This window comes from Salmo salar, chromosome 19 (assembly GCF_965601325.2).
Source record: "Salmo salar chromosome 19, fSalSal1, whole genome shotgun sequence".
Classification (NCBI taxonomy): Eukaryota; Metazoa; Chordata; class Actinopteri; order Salmoniformes; family Salmonidae; genus Salmo; species Salmo salar.
In genome coordinates this window covers 52,173,633-52,187,883 of record NC_138309.1, presented here as the reverse complement: position 1 = coordinate 52,187,883, position 14,251 = coordinate 52,173,633, and the positions used below count along the sequence as shown (strand labels likewise).

Here is a 14,251-nt window from a genome sequence, read left to right as displayed (position 1 = left end):
ACCCCTTCGCTACCTTAGCCTCCACTCTACCCCTTCGCTACCTTACCCTCCACTCTACCCCTTCGCTAACTTAGCCTCCACTCTACCCCTTCGCTACCTTACCCTCCACTCTACCCCTTCGCTACCTTAGCCTCCACTCTACCCCTTCGCTACCTTAGCCTCCACTCTACCCCTTCGCTACCTTAGCCTCCACTCTACCCCTTCGCTACCTTAGCCTCCACTCTACCCTCCACCCCTTCACTACCTTATTCTCCACTCTACCCTTCATTACCTTACCCTCCACTCTACCCTCCACTCTACCCCTTCACTACCTTACCCTCCACTCTACACCTTCACTACCTTAGCCTACTCCACCCCTTCACTACCTTACCCTCCACTCTACCCCTTCGCTACCTTAGCCTCCACTCTACCCCTTCGCTACCTTAGCCTCCACTCTACCCCTTCGCTACCTTAGCCTCCACTCTTCCCCTTCGCTACCTTAGCCTCCACTCTACCCCTTCGCTACCTTAGCCTCCACTCTACCCCTTCGCTACCTTACCCTCCACTCTACCCCTTCGCTACCTTAGCCTCAACTCTACCCCTTCGCTACCTTAGCCTCCACTCTACCCCTTCGCTACCTTAGCCTCCACTCTACCCCTTCGCTACCTTAGCCTCCACTCTACCCCTTCGCTACCTTAGCCTCCACTCTACCCTCCACCCCTTCGCTACCTTATTCTCAACTCTACCCTTCATTACCTTACCCTCCACTCTACCCCTTCACTACCTTAGCCTCCAATCCACCCCTTCGCTACCTTACCCTCCACTCTACCCCTTCGCTACCTTAGCCTCCACTCTACCCCTTCGCTACCTTAGCCTCCACTCTACCCCTTCGCTACCTTAGCCTCCACTCTACCCCTTCGCTACCTTAGCCTCCACTCTACCCCTTCGCTACCTTACCCTCCACTCTACCCTCCACCCCTTCACTACCTTATTCTCCACTCTACCCTTCATTACCTTACCCTCCACTCTACCCTCCACTCTACCCCTTCACTACCTTACCCTCCACTCTACACCTTCACTACCTTAGCCTACTCCACCCCTTCGCTACCTTACCCTCCACTCTACCCCTTCACTACCTTACCCTCCACTCTACCCCTTCGCTACCTTAGCCTCCACTCTACCCCTTCGCTACCTTAGCCTCCACTCTACCCCTTCGCTACCTTAGCCTCCACTCTTCCCCTTCGCTACCTTAGCCTCCACTCTACCCCTTCGCTACCTTAGCCTCCACTCTACCCCTTCGCTACCTTACCCTCCACTCTACCCCTTCGCTACCTTACCCTCCACTCTACCCCTTCGCTACCTTAGCCTCCACTCTACCCCTTCGCTACCTTAGCCTCCACTCTACCCCTTCGCTACCTTACCCTCCACCCCTTCGCTAGCTTATTCTCCACTCTACCCTTCATTACCTTACCCTCCACTCTACCCTCCACTCTACCCCTTCACTACCTTACCCTCCATTCTACCCCTTCACTACCTTAGCCTCCACTCCACCCCTTCGCTACCTTACCCTCCACTCTACACCTTCACTACCTTAGCCTCCACTCCACCCCTTCGCTACCTTACCCTCCACTCTACCCCTTCACTACCTTACCCTCCACTCTACCCCTCCACTCTACCCCTTCACTACCTTACCCTCCACTCTACCCCTCCACCCCTTCACTACCTTATTCTCCACTCTACCCTTCATTACCTTACCTTCCACTCTACCCTCCACTCTACCCATTCACTACCTTAGCCTCCACTCTACCCCTTCACTACCTTACCCTCCACTCTACCCCTTCACTACCTTAGCATCCACTCTACCCCTTCATTATCTTACCCTCCACTCTACCCTCCACTCTACCCCTTCACTACCTTAGCCTCCACTCTACCCCTTCGCTACCTTAGCCTCCACTCTACCCCTTCGCTACCTTAGCCTCCACTCTACCCTCCACCCCTTCGCTACCTTATTCTCCACTCTACCCTTCATTACCTTACCCTCCACTCTACCCCTTCACTACCTTAGCCTCCAATCCACCCCTTCGCTACCTTACCCTCCACTCTACCCCTTCGCTACCTTAGCCTCCACTCTACCCCTTCGCTACCTTAGCCTCCACTCTACCCCTTCGCTACCTTACCCTCCACTCTACCCCTTCGCTAACTTACCCTCCACTCTACCCCTTCGCTACCTTAGCCTCCACTCTACCCCTTCGCTACCTTAGCCTCCACTCTACCCCTTCGCTACCTTAGCCTCCACTCTACCCCTTCGCTACCTTAGCCTCCACTCTACCCCTTCGCTACCTTAGCCTCCACTCTACCCCTTCGCTACCTTAGCCTCCACTCTACCCCTTCGCTACCTTAGCCTCCACTCTACCCCTTCGCTACCTTAGCCTCCACTCTACCCCTTCGCTACCTTAGCCTCCACTCTACCCTCCACCCCTTCACTACCTTATTCTCCACTCTACCCTTCATTACCTTACCCTCCACTCTACCCTCCACTCTACCCCTTCACTACCTTACCCTCCACTCTACACCTTCACTACCTTAGCCTACTCCACCCCTTCGCTACCTTACCCTCCACTCTACCCCTTCACTACCTTACCCTCCACTCTACCCCTTCGCTACCTTAGCCTCCACTCTACCCCTTCGCTACCTTAGCCTCCACTCTACCCCTTCGCTACCTTAGCCTCCACTCTTCCCCTTCGCTACCTTAGCCTCCACTCTACCCCTTCGCTACCTTACCCTCCACTCTACCCCTTCGCTACCTTACCCTCCACTCTACCCCTTCGCTACCTTAGCCTCCACTCTACCCCTTCGCTACCTTAGCCTCCACTCTACCCCCTCGCTACCTTAGCCTCCACTCTACCCTCCACCCCTTCGCTACCTTATTCTCCACTCTACCCTTCATTACCTTACCCTCCACTCTACCCCTTCACTACCTTAGCCTCCAATCCACCCCTTCGCTACCTTACCCTCCACTCTACCCCTTCGCTACCTTAGCCTCCACTCTACCCCTTCGCTACCTTAGCCTCCACTCTACCTTTTTGCTACCTTACCCTCCACTCTACCCTCCACCCCTTCACTACCTTATTCTCCACTCTACCCTTCATTACCTTACCCTCCACTCTACCCTCCACTCTACCCCTTCACTACCTTACCCTCCACTCTACACCTTCACTACCTTAGCCTACTCCACCCCTTCGCTACCTTACCCTCCACTCTACCCCTTCACTACCTTACCCTCCACTCTACCCCTTCGCTACCTTAGCCTCCACTCTACCCCTTCGCTACCTTAGCCTCCACTCTACCCCTTCGCTACCTTAGCCTCCACTCTTCCCCTTCGCTACCTTAGCCTCCACTCTACCCCTTCGCTACCTTACCCTCCACTCTACCCCTTCGCTACCTTACCCTCCACTCTACCCCTTCGCTACCTTAGTCTCAACTCTACCCCTTCGCTACCTTAGCCTCCACTCTACCCCTTCGCTAACTTAGCCTCCACTCTACCCCTTCGCTACCTTAGCCTCCACTCTACCCCCTCGCTACCTTAGCCTCCACTCTACCCTCCACCCCTTCGCTACCTTATTCTCCAATCTACCCTTCATTACCTTACCCTCCACTCTACCCCTTCACTACCTTAGCCTCCAATCCACCCCTTCGCTACCTTACCCTCCACTCTACCCCTTCGCTACCTTAGCCTCCACTCTACCCCTTCGCTACCTTAGCCTCCACTCTACCCCTTCGCTACCTTAGCCTCCACTCTACCCCTTTGCTACCTTACCCTCCACTCTACCCTCCACCCCTTCGCTACCTTATTCTCCACTCTACCCTTCATTACCTTACCCTCCACTCTACCCTCCACTCTACCCCTTCACTACCTTACCCTCCACTCTACCCCTTCACTACCTTAGCCTCCACTCCACCCCTTCGCTACCTTACCCTCCACTCTACACCTTCACTACCTTAGCCTCCACTCCACCCCTTCGCTACCTTAGCCTCCACTCTACCCCTTCGCTACCTTAGCCTCCACTCTTCCCCTTCGCTACCTTAGCCTCCACTCTACCCCTTCGCTACCTTACCCTCCACTCTACCCCTTCGCTACCTTACCCTCCACTCTACCCCTTCGCTACCTTAGCCTCAACTCTACCCCTTCGCTACCTTAGCCTCCACTCTACCCCTTCGCTACCTTAGCCTCCACTCTACCCCTTCGCTACCTTAGCCTCCACTCTACCCCTTCGCTACCTTAGCCTCCACTCTACCCTCCACCCCTTCGCTACCTTATTCTCCACTCTACCCTTCATTACCTTACCCTCCACTCTACCCCTTCACTACCTTAGCCTCCAATCCACCCCTTCGCTACCTTAGCCTCCACTCTACCCCTTCGCTACCTTAGCCTCCTCTCTACCCCTTCACTACCTTAGCCTCCACTCTACCCCTTTGCTACCTTACCCTCCACTCTACCCTCCACCCCTTCGCTACCTTATTCTCCACTCTACCCTTCATTACCTTACCCTCCACTCTACCCTCCACTCTACCCCTTCACTACCTTACCCTCCACTCTACCCCTTCACTACCTTAGCCTCCACTCCACCCCTTCGCTACCTTACCCTCCACTCTACACCTTCACTACCTTAGCCTCCACTCCACCCCTTCGCTACCTTACCCTCCACTCTACCCCTTCACTACCTTACCCTCCACTCTACCCCTCCACTCTACCCCTTCACTACCTTACCCTCCACTCTACCCCTCCACCCCTTCACTACCTTATTCTCCACTCTACCCTTCATTACCTTACCTTCCACTCTACCCTCCACTCTACCCATTCACTACCTTAGCCTCCACTCTACCCCTTCACTACCTTACCCTCCACTCTACCCCTTCACTACCTTACCCTCCACTCTACACCTTCACTACCTTAGCCTCCACTCCACCCCTTCGCTACCTTACCCTCCACTCTACCCCTTCACTACCTTAGCATCCACTCTACCCCTTCATTATCTTACCCTCCACTCTACCCTCCACTCTACCCCTTCACTACCTTACCCTCCACTCTACACCTTCACTACCTTAGCTTCCACTCTACCCCTTCGCTACCTTACCCTCCACTCTACACCTTCACTACCTTAGCTTCCACTCTACCCCTTCGCTACCTTACCCTCCACTCTACCCCTTCTCTACCTTACCCTCCACTCTACCCCTTCACTACCTTAGCCTCCACTGTACCCCTTCACTACTTTAGCCTCCACTGTACCCCTTTGCTACCTTAGCCTCCACTCTACCCCTTTGCTACCTTAGCCTCCATTCTACCCCTTCACTACCTTAGCCTCCACTCTACCCCTTCACTACCTTAGCCTCCACTCTACCCCTTCACTACCTTACCCTCCACTCTACACCTTCACTACCTTAGCTTCCACTCTACCCCTTCGCTACCTTAGCCTCCACTCTACCCCTTCGCTACCTTAGCCTCCACTCTACCCCTTCGCTACCTTAGCCTCCACTCTACCCCTTCGCTACCTTAGCCTCCACTCTACCCCTTCGCCACCTTAGCCTCCACTCTACCCCTTCACTACCTTAGCCTCCATTCTACCCCTTCACTACCTTAGCCTCCACTCTACCCCTTCTCTACCTTACCCTCCACTCTACCCCTTCACTACCTTAGCATCCACTCTACCCCTTCATTATCCTACCCTCCACTCTACCCTCCACTCTACCCCTTCACTACCTTACCCTCCACTCTACCCCTTTGCTACCTTAGCCTCCACTCTATCCCGTCACTACCTTAGCCTCCATTCTATCCCTTCACTACCTTAGCCTCCACTCTACCCCTTCTCTACCTTACCCTCCACTCTACCCCTTCACTACCTTAGCCTCCACTCTACCCCTTCTCTACCTTAGCCTCCACTCTACCCCTTCTCTACCTTAGCCTCCACTCTATCCCGTCACTACCTTCAACCACCTTGTCCCTTCTAACTCCCTTTCCTCTCCAGTCTTCATTATATGCTGCTTTGACTGTCTGATAAGTCTCATGCTGGGTTCCTTGTCTTAGATGTCTGTCCTTTGTCTCGTTTCCTGAAGTACATTTACATTTACATTTTAGTCATTTAGCAGACGCTCTTATCCAGAGCGACTTACAGTAGTGAATGCATACATTTCATACATTTTTACTCCATACTGCTCCCGGTATGGAGCAGTATGGAGTAGGGAGCAGCTCCATACAAGTAGGGAGCAGCTCCTGTAGGTGGACTTTTCAGAATGATGATGGCTTGATCGATGTGTGTTGAATCCCCAAAAGGGGCCTGTCACAAAAGCATGACGTTGGGAGCACCGTCATATTAGCCAGAGGTGACATACATATCAAAGGGAACATCCATCTTACTTGGTCAGCTTCACATAGACAACATGTGACCTTGAATTACTTAGAAAGATGCTATGGATGAAGACACCCTGATTCCCTAGCTTGTAATACAGTGAATGGAATTTTTCAATGGAGGCAAAACCCACTTGATATCTTCTCTTTTAAATTAACAGTTACACTCTTAAGGATTCCATCCGTGCCTAATAAGTGGCAAATAGAGCCATATAAATGTGAACGTTCTATTATAACACACCTCACACTGCACCAATGCATAAAAGATAGAATACATTTTAATTTATGTGCAAATGAACCCTGGACGAGAAGACTGCACATAACACGTGCACAGATGTGAACAGCTCAGTTAATGAATATACGCCCGTCATCGTCTCAGCCGGCATGGAAATGACTCTTTCATTTAGACCCTCAAGTGTTTATTGAATGTTGTTCCTGTACGTTGGTTCTACTATTTCAACATTTAAATTGCCACGTTATTCCATTTTCCATCTTAGTCTTTACTCCAGGATCTCAATACGTGAAAGAGTGTTAGAGTACAGACAACCTGCAGAGCTGGGGGAAAGCTGATGTAGACATTTGAAGGAAGGAGAAAGTCTCTATAGGGACTTTCTCTGGATGAGTAACTGTAAACAGATGCTGCGGGGTGAATATGTAGCTGAGTGCTAATAATAACTATGAGAATGCAGAAATGTTTGGGAGAGTGAGCAGAGATTATAATGCATATTATACAGTATTAGTCAATGCATATTCTCCATTTAGAAAAAGAAATACGAAAATATTTGTCCCCTAAAGCACCCAATATTCAGCTGAACAAATCTCTCCCCACACTTCCCTAGTTAAATCAAGGTTAAATAAAAAAAATACAATTGTATAATAAAGCACGTAAGTATGCTCAGCAAACAAGTTAATTGTGTACACCTGCTCTCTCAGGTGTACAAGCTGACCAACTAAACCATGCCAAGACCGTACAGCAAGCTAGCAAATTCTAATGTATCCTGCAATAGAAATGCGTTATTATGGGACAGCAAATACTGTACACTATATCTAGTGTAACCCAATGGATTTCAGTTTAATGGTCATTGAAATATCAAGGTCTGATCTATAGGCACAGTGAGTGTCTTGACTCACCTGGGAACAGGATAGAAAGAGTTCAAAATAGAAACTAGATGGAGGCCGATAGAGAATGCTGCTGTCAAACAGGAACACGACAAGGCCTGGCAGGGGCTGGTAAAAGGTAGTGTAAAAATGTAACATGGAATGAGAACTTACCTAGGGCCTCAAATACCACTGAGATTTGTCTCCCTGTTCCTTCTCTAATATTCTGATAGGTGGTTAGCTAGATGGGATTGTGAAAGGGATAGTTTGTTTTTTAAATATTTAAATATGATACACTTTTGTATTCCACATGCCTGCATTTTGATCGAATGGGATCATGTTCTATACCAAGTTGCCACATCCAATGTTAATTGGGTATGTTTCACTCCAAGCCCTGTTTTAAAAAATGTGGTCCAACTTTGAATCTGGGCTGTGTTTTGCTTCTGGTGATTAAGTGTTGGAGCGTTGGAATGCTAGCTGTTTTAACCCCCCTGGATCCTAGCCAGCCTGCTGCTAGCTCCTGTAAGCTCTGAGGCGCCATCTTAATTGGCAGGTCCACAGTGTCTGGCCCATTATTCCACACTTAAGTGTCAATTAAGTGGACCTGGCCAACTGCAGGCAGCAGCACTCATGTAGAGATTGAGTCCAAATACATAGATGGTTACTACCATCCTGACTGGGAGACGTGCCCAGACAGGTTAAGACTTTCTCATTAATGCTATGTTTCAAAACACTGACTACGGTTACATACACACAATAATGCAATTCACGTGAATAGTCAGATTAATATAATAGATTGAATTAAAATGTTTACATGCTTTATAAGAAGAAGGATTTCCCTAATAATCCTGTTTACATGGACACAGCTGAAATCAGGCTACCTGATGGGACTTTGATGATAAATGCAGAATATCAGCACTCAAAATAAACATCACATTTTATTGGTCACATAAACATGGTTACCAGATGTTAATGTGAGTGTAGCGAAATGCTTGTTCTTCTAGTTCTGACAGTGCAGTAATATCTAACAAGTAATCTAACAATTCCCAACAACAACCTAATACACATGAATCTAAAGGGGTGAATGAGAATATGTACATGTAAATATATGGATGAGCGACGGCCGAGCGGCATAGGCAAGATGCAATAGATGGTATAAAATACAGTATACAGTTGAAGTCGGAAGTTAATATACACTATGTTGGAGTCATTAAACTCGTTTTTCAACCACTCTACACATTTTTTGTTCACAAACTATAGTTTTGACAAGTCGGTTTGGACATCTACTTTGTGCATGACACAAGTAATTTTTCCAAGAATTGCTTAGACAGATTATTTCATTTATAATTCACTGTATCACAATTCCAGTGGGTCAGAAGTATACATACACTAAGTTGACTGTGCCTTTAAACAGCTTGGAAAATTCCAGAAAATGTCATGGCTTTAGAAGCTTCTGATAGAAATCATTTGAGTCAATTGGAGGTGTACCTGTGGATGTATTTCAAGGCCTACCTTCAAACTCAGTGCCTCTTTGCTTGACATCATGGGAAAATCAAAAGAAATCAGCCAAGATCTCAGAAAAATATTGTAGACCTCCACAAGTCTGGTTCATCCTTGGGAGCAATTTCCAAACGCCTGAAGGTACCACGTTCATCTGTACAAACAATAGTACGCAAGTATAAACACCATGGGACCACGCAGCCATCATACTGCTCAGGAAGGAGACGCGTTCTGTCTCCTAGAGATTAACGTACCTTGGTGCGAAAAGTGCAAATCAATCCCAGAACAATAGCAAAGGACTTGTGAAGATGCTGGAGGAAACAGGTACAAAAGTATCTATATCCACAGTAAAATGAGTCCTATATCGACATAACCTGGAAGGCCGCTCAGCAAGGAAGAAGCCACTGCTCCAAAACCGCCATAAAAAAGCCAGACTACGGTTTGCAACTGTACATGGGGACAAAGATCATACTTTTTGGAGAAATGTCCTCTGGTCTGATGAAACAAAAATTAGAACTGTTTGGCCATAATGACCATCGTTATGTTTGGAGGAAAAAGGGGGAGGCTTGCAAGCCGAAGAACACCATCCCAACCATGAAGCACAGGGGTGGCAGCATCATGTTGTGGTGGGTGCTTTGCTCCAGGAGGGACTGGTGCACTTTACAAAATAGATGGCATCATGAGGTAGGAAAAGGATGTGGATATATTGAAGCAACATCTCAAGACATCAGTCAGGAAGTTAAAGCTTGGTCACAATTCGGTCTTCCAAATGGACAATGACCCCAAGCATACTTCTAAAGTTGTGGCAGAATAGCTTAAGGACAACAAAGTCAAGGTATTGGAGTGGCCATCACAAAGCCCTGACCTCAATCCTATAGAAAATTTGTGGGCAGAACTGAAAAAGTTTGTGTGAGGGAGGAGGCCTACAAACCTGACTCAGTTACACCTGCTCTGTCAGGAGGAATGGGCCAAAATTCACCCAATTTATTGTGGGAAGCTTGTGGAAGGCTTCCTGAAACGTTTGACCCAAGTTAAACAATTTAAAGGCAAAGCTACCAAATACTAATTGAGTGTATGTAAACTTCTGACCCACTGGGAATGTAATGAAAGAAATAAAAGCTGAAATAAATCATTCTCTCTACTATTATTCTGACATTTCACATTCTTAAAATAAAGTGGTGATCCTAACTGACCTAAGACAAGGAATTTTTACTAGGATTAAATGTCAGGAATTGTGAAAAACTGAGTTTAAATGTATTTTGCTAAGGTGTATGTAAACTTCCGACTTCAACTGTACAGATGATATGAGTAATGTAAGATATTTTAACATTATTAAAGTGGCATTATTTAAAGTGACTAGTGATTCATTTATTAAAGTGGCCAGTGATTGGGTCTCAATGTAGACAGCAGCCTCTCTGAGTTAGTGGTTGCTGTTTAGCAGTCTGATGGCCTTGAGATAGAAGCTGTTTATCATTCCCTCGGTACCAGCTTTGATGCACCAGGTCCATTCTACCACAGCGACCATGTTATTTTTGAAAACAATTTGATTCTGAGTTAGGACATAATGTTTGTATGTTAAAACGGTTTCTAAGATGTATACTTTCAGTTTTTCCGAACTCACGTATTTCGCGCAAAGAAGGAAGCTCGCGCTGCTTGCGCTGCTTGCGCTAGATCAAATACAGCGCTGTAACTCTAAGGCATTTACATGTCCTAATAATTAGAAAGATTGCTAAAAAAACAGGTGTTTTAACCGGTGTATGCTTCGATTATGACCTTACACCGATTAAGATAAGCAGAGTAAGGTGTTTACATGACTAATGCCATACTCCGGTTACTGCCATATCAGTTCAACATCGAATTATTAGTGTGCATGTAAATATACTTCTCCACTCAGACTTCTGAAACCCAGGTCATGTATTGAGGTCCATGTTAAGTATCCTAAACTTTCACCTTTGGGCGGAAAACCACATTGGAGGACATTATTTAAACAGTAGCATGCCAGGAAGAATAGAGAGAGAGAGAAAGTATAGTGTCTGGAAAGATAATGGTAGCTGGTGCCAAGGCATTCATCAACAAATTTGCTTTGCATCGTCCATTTGTCATTTAGCCAAGTTCAAGACAATATTTGTTTTTCAGTCTTAATCATGTGTAATTAATCTGCAAACACTTCTGCTGAAATAAAGAGATTAAAGAATCGAAATAGTCTTCAGTAGCATTAAATCCTTTGCCTTGAACATCCCACAGCAGACTGAGAAGTAGATAAAAAAGCTTTTAGTGTAATTCCGCTGCCACATCCAACTTTTTCCTTGTGTAGAAGCTCTCTAATGATCGACTGCACCACTTTATCATATATTTATCTCCATTATACTATTGTGCTGGCACTGGCTTCGCAATTAACACACGTTGTTTGAATTAGTGTGACCCAAAGAGCTGAATCGCTATCAACACTTTCAATAACAGATGCAGCAGATTTGTTTTCTCTTACACAGTAAATCAAGGATAGTTGAAATCACAGTGGTAACATTTTTGAGGGGTTAAATTGACTACTGAGAGTTATCTTAAACCTCAAGAGAATGAATGTGTACTCTCAACTCAGAATATGATGGGAGTATAATTTATTCACTGTAAAAACAAAGATGTTGATTCAACGTACAATTGTAAGGCAACCAGCTGCAATAGGATTGTAAGTTTCCGCAACAAAAATGTTGTTGAGCAAACTCGCAACAAAAAGTTTGTGTGAATATTTTGTTGAGCAAACTCACAAATCTATTGCAGCTGGTTGCCTTACAATTGTACGTTGAATTTAAATTTGTATGTATTTTTTTTTACAGCACTGTCATATTAGATTTACAAGTCTGTTTGACAGATACAAAAGGAGTTAATCAGTAGTCATACAGTTACATAAATGAGTAATTACAGATAATGATCCTAGCCTGCAGGATATGATTTGTGTTTTTAATTATATATTTTTTGTAATCTACTTTTCTCTGGCAGGTGTTAAATGACTAAACGCCATGTTGTATGTTGAAACTGAGGCCACAGTCATCAGTCATCAGTAGATAAGTAATGACCTCACGTCTGTCTTCAATTCTGCTTTTCTCCTTCTAGGCACCATATGTAAATGAATGCTGAATTAAATGTACAGTATTTGCAGCTGTTACTATTCAGTTGTTGATACATTTAACATGTTGCTGGCTGTGACTGAGACATTCTTACAAAGAGCCCATTGAGAGAGAGAGAGCTACTGTACTGTTTGATACGAAGATCTTGTACAGATACAGTGCATTCAGAAAGTATTCAGACCCCTTGACTTTTTCCACATTTTCTTATGTTACAGCCTTATTCTAAAATCTATTAAATAAATAAAAAATCCTCATCAATCTACACACAATACCCCATAATGACCAAGTGAAAACAGGTTTAGCCATAGCACTGACATGAAATCAGTCAAAACACCTCAACAAGACATGGTATCAAGAACAAGATAAAACTTGCTAAAATTAGCCACCTACGATTTTCCACATGGCAGCTTCTTGTTATTGTTGCTAGCTACCTGACCATTCAGAATCCTAACAAAGCACGACGTTCGGCCACATCGATGCGCGCCTATCATTTTTGTGACGTTGTCAGCCAACTTGTCTATTGGTGTGATTGGGAAACGTACCCAGACGGGTTAAGACTTTCTAATGAATGCAATATTTCAAAACACTGTCCACTCACGCTGTTCCAATTAGTGTGACTAAAAAGAGCTGAATCGCTATCAACACTTTCAATAACAGATGCAGCAGATTTGTTTTCTCTTACACAGTAATTCAAGGATAGTTGAAATCACAGTGGTAACATTTTTGAGGGTTAAATTGACTCTACTCGGAGTTATCTGAGCCCTGAAGAGAATGATACGCTCCCTGGAGTTAGTGGTGATAACTGGAATTGATTAGGACAGAGTACTTTTAATTCCATTGAGAGTAACCAGAGACGGGGAGTTAATCTACGGAGCGATCCACAGATGTGGAAGGGTCCTCATTGTCAATATTTCCCAGCATGCTCTGTTGCAGGTTGATTAAAAAAAATGTTTGTTTCAATATCTGTGTACATTTTTCTAATCCAATCTGTAAGTGGTTGAATTTATAGCAACCGTTTTTTGAGATGGTTGTTCCAGTTTACTTGGTCTGTAGTCTTCATGTACTGTATTTTCTTTCCTACTCTGACAGGTATTCTAAATGCAAGTTGGCAATTGGAGTTAAATTCAAGCAACTCTCTTAAATTGGATATTTACTCCATTTAGTGCTGTTTTAATGCCAATATCAACTCCATGACCAGAGTAGTTTTAACAGAACATGGGGGTGGGCCCATAAAAATCCCAAAATAGTGTTACATTTGATTCCTTAGGAGTTGAATTTACTCTTGCAACTTTACTGTGTACTCTCAACTCAGAATATAATTGAGAAATCATACATTCACTGCAAAAATAGATATTAAACATACAATCAATTATAAGGTAACCAGGTGTAATCGGATTCGGAGATTGTTCAACAATTTTGTTGAGGAAACTATTGTAACTGGTTGCCTAGGATTGTAAGTCTTTATTTTTACAGTGTTGTCATATTAGATATTCAAGTATGTTTAACATACGCCAAAGTAGTTAATCAATTGGCATACAGTTAGATAAATGAGTAATTACAGATAATGATCCTAGCCTGCAGGATATGATTTGTTTTTATATTTTTGTAATCTACTTTCCTCTGGCAGGTGTTTAATGACTAAATGCCATGTTGTATGTTGAGACTGAGGCCACAGTCATCAGTAGATAAGTAATGACCGCACATCTGTCCTCAATTCTGCTTTTCTCCTTCTAGGCACCATATGTGAATGACTGCTGAGTTAAATGTACAGTATTTGCAGCTGTTACTATTCAGTTGTTGATACATTTAACATGTTGCTGGCTGTGACTGAGACATTCTTACAAAGAGCCCATTGAGAGAGAGAGAGCTACTGTATGTTAGGAGGAGGGTTGGGAAGTAACAGATCACATGTAATCTGATCACCCCCCCCCCCCCCCCCCCCCCCCCCAAAAGAAATGTACCAGTAATCAGTTACGTTACCAGCAAAAGTATTGTAATCAGATTACAGATACTTTTGAAAAACTAGATTACTTCTTGGATTACTTTTAAATTCAGAAAGGATGTTTACGAGGGGGAAAAAAACATGACAACTTTCTGTTTTCTCAATGACATTCAAATCAGCACAAAAGGTGCAAGTTTAAAGTTTGTT

At 45.2% G+C, this 14,251-nt stretch overlaps 1 protein-coding gene across 4 annotated transcripts in view; it reads left to right on the top strand.

Annotated features, from left to right (window-relative positions):
• LOC106578950 (cGMP-dependent protein kinase 1) overlaps window positions 1-14,251 on the top strand; it is a 236,517-nt gene that overhangs the window by 58,037 nt on the left and 164,229 nt on the right. The window lies entirely within an intron of this gene.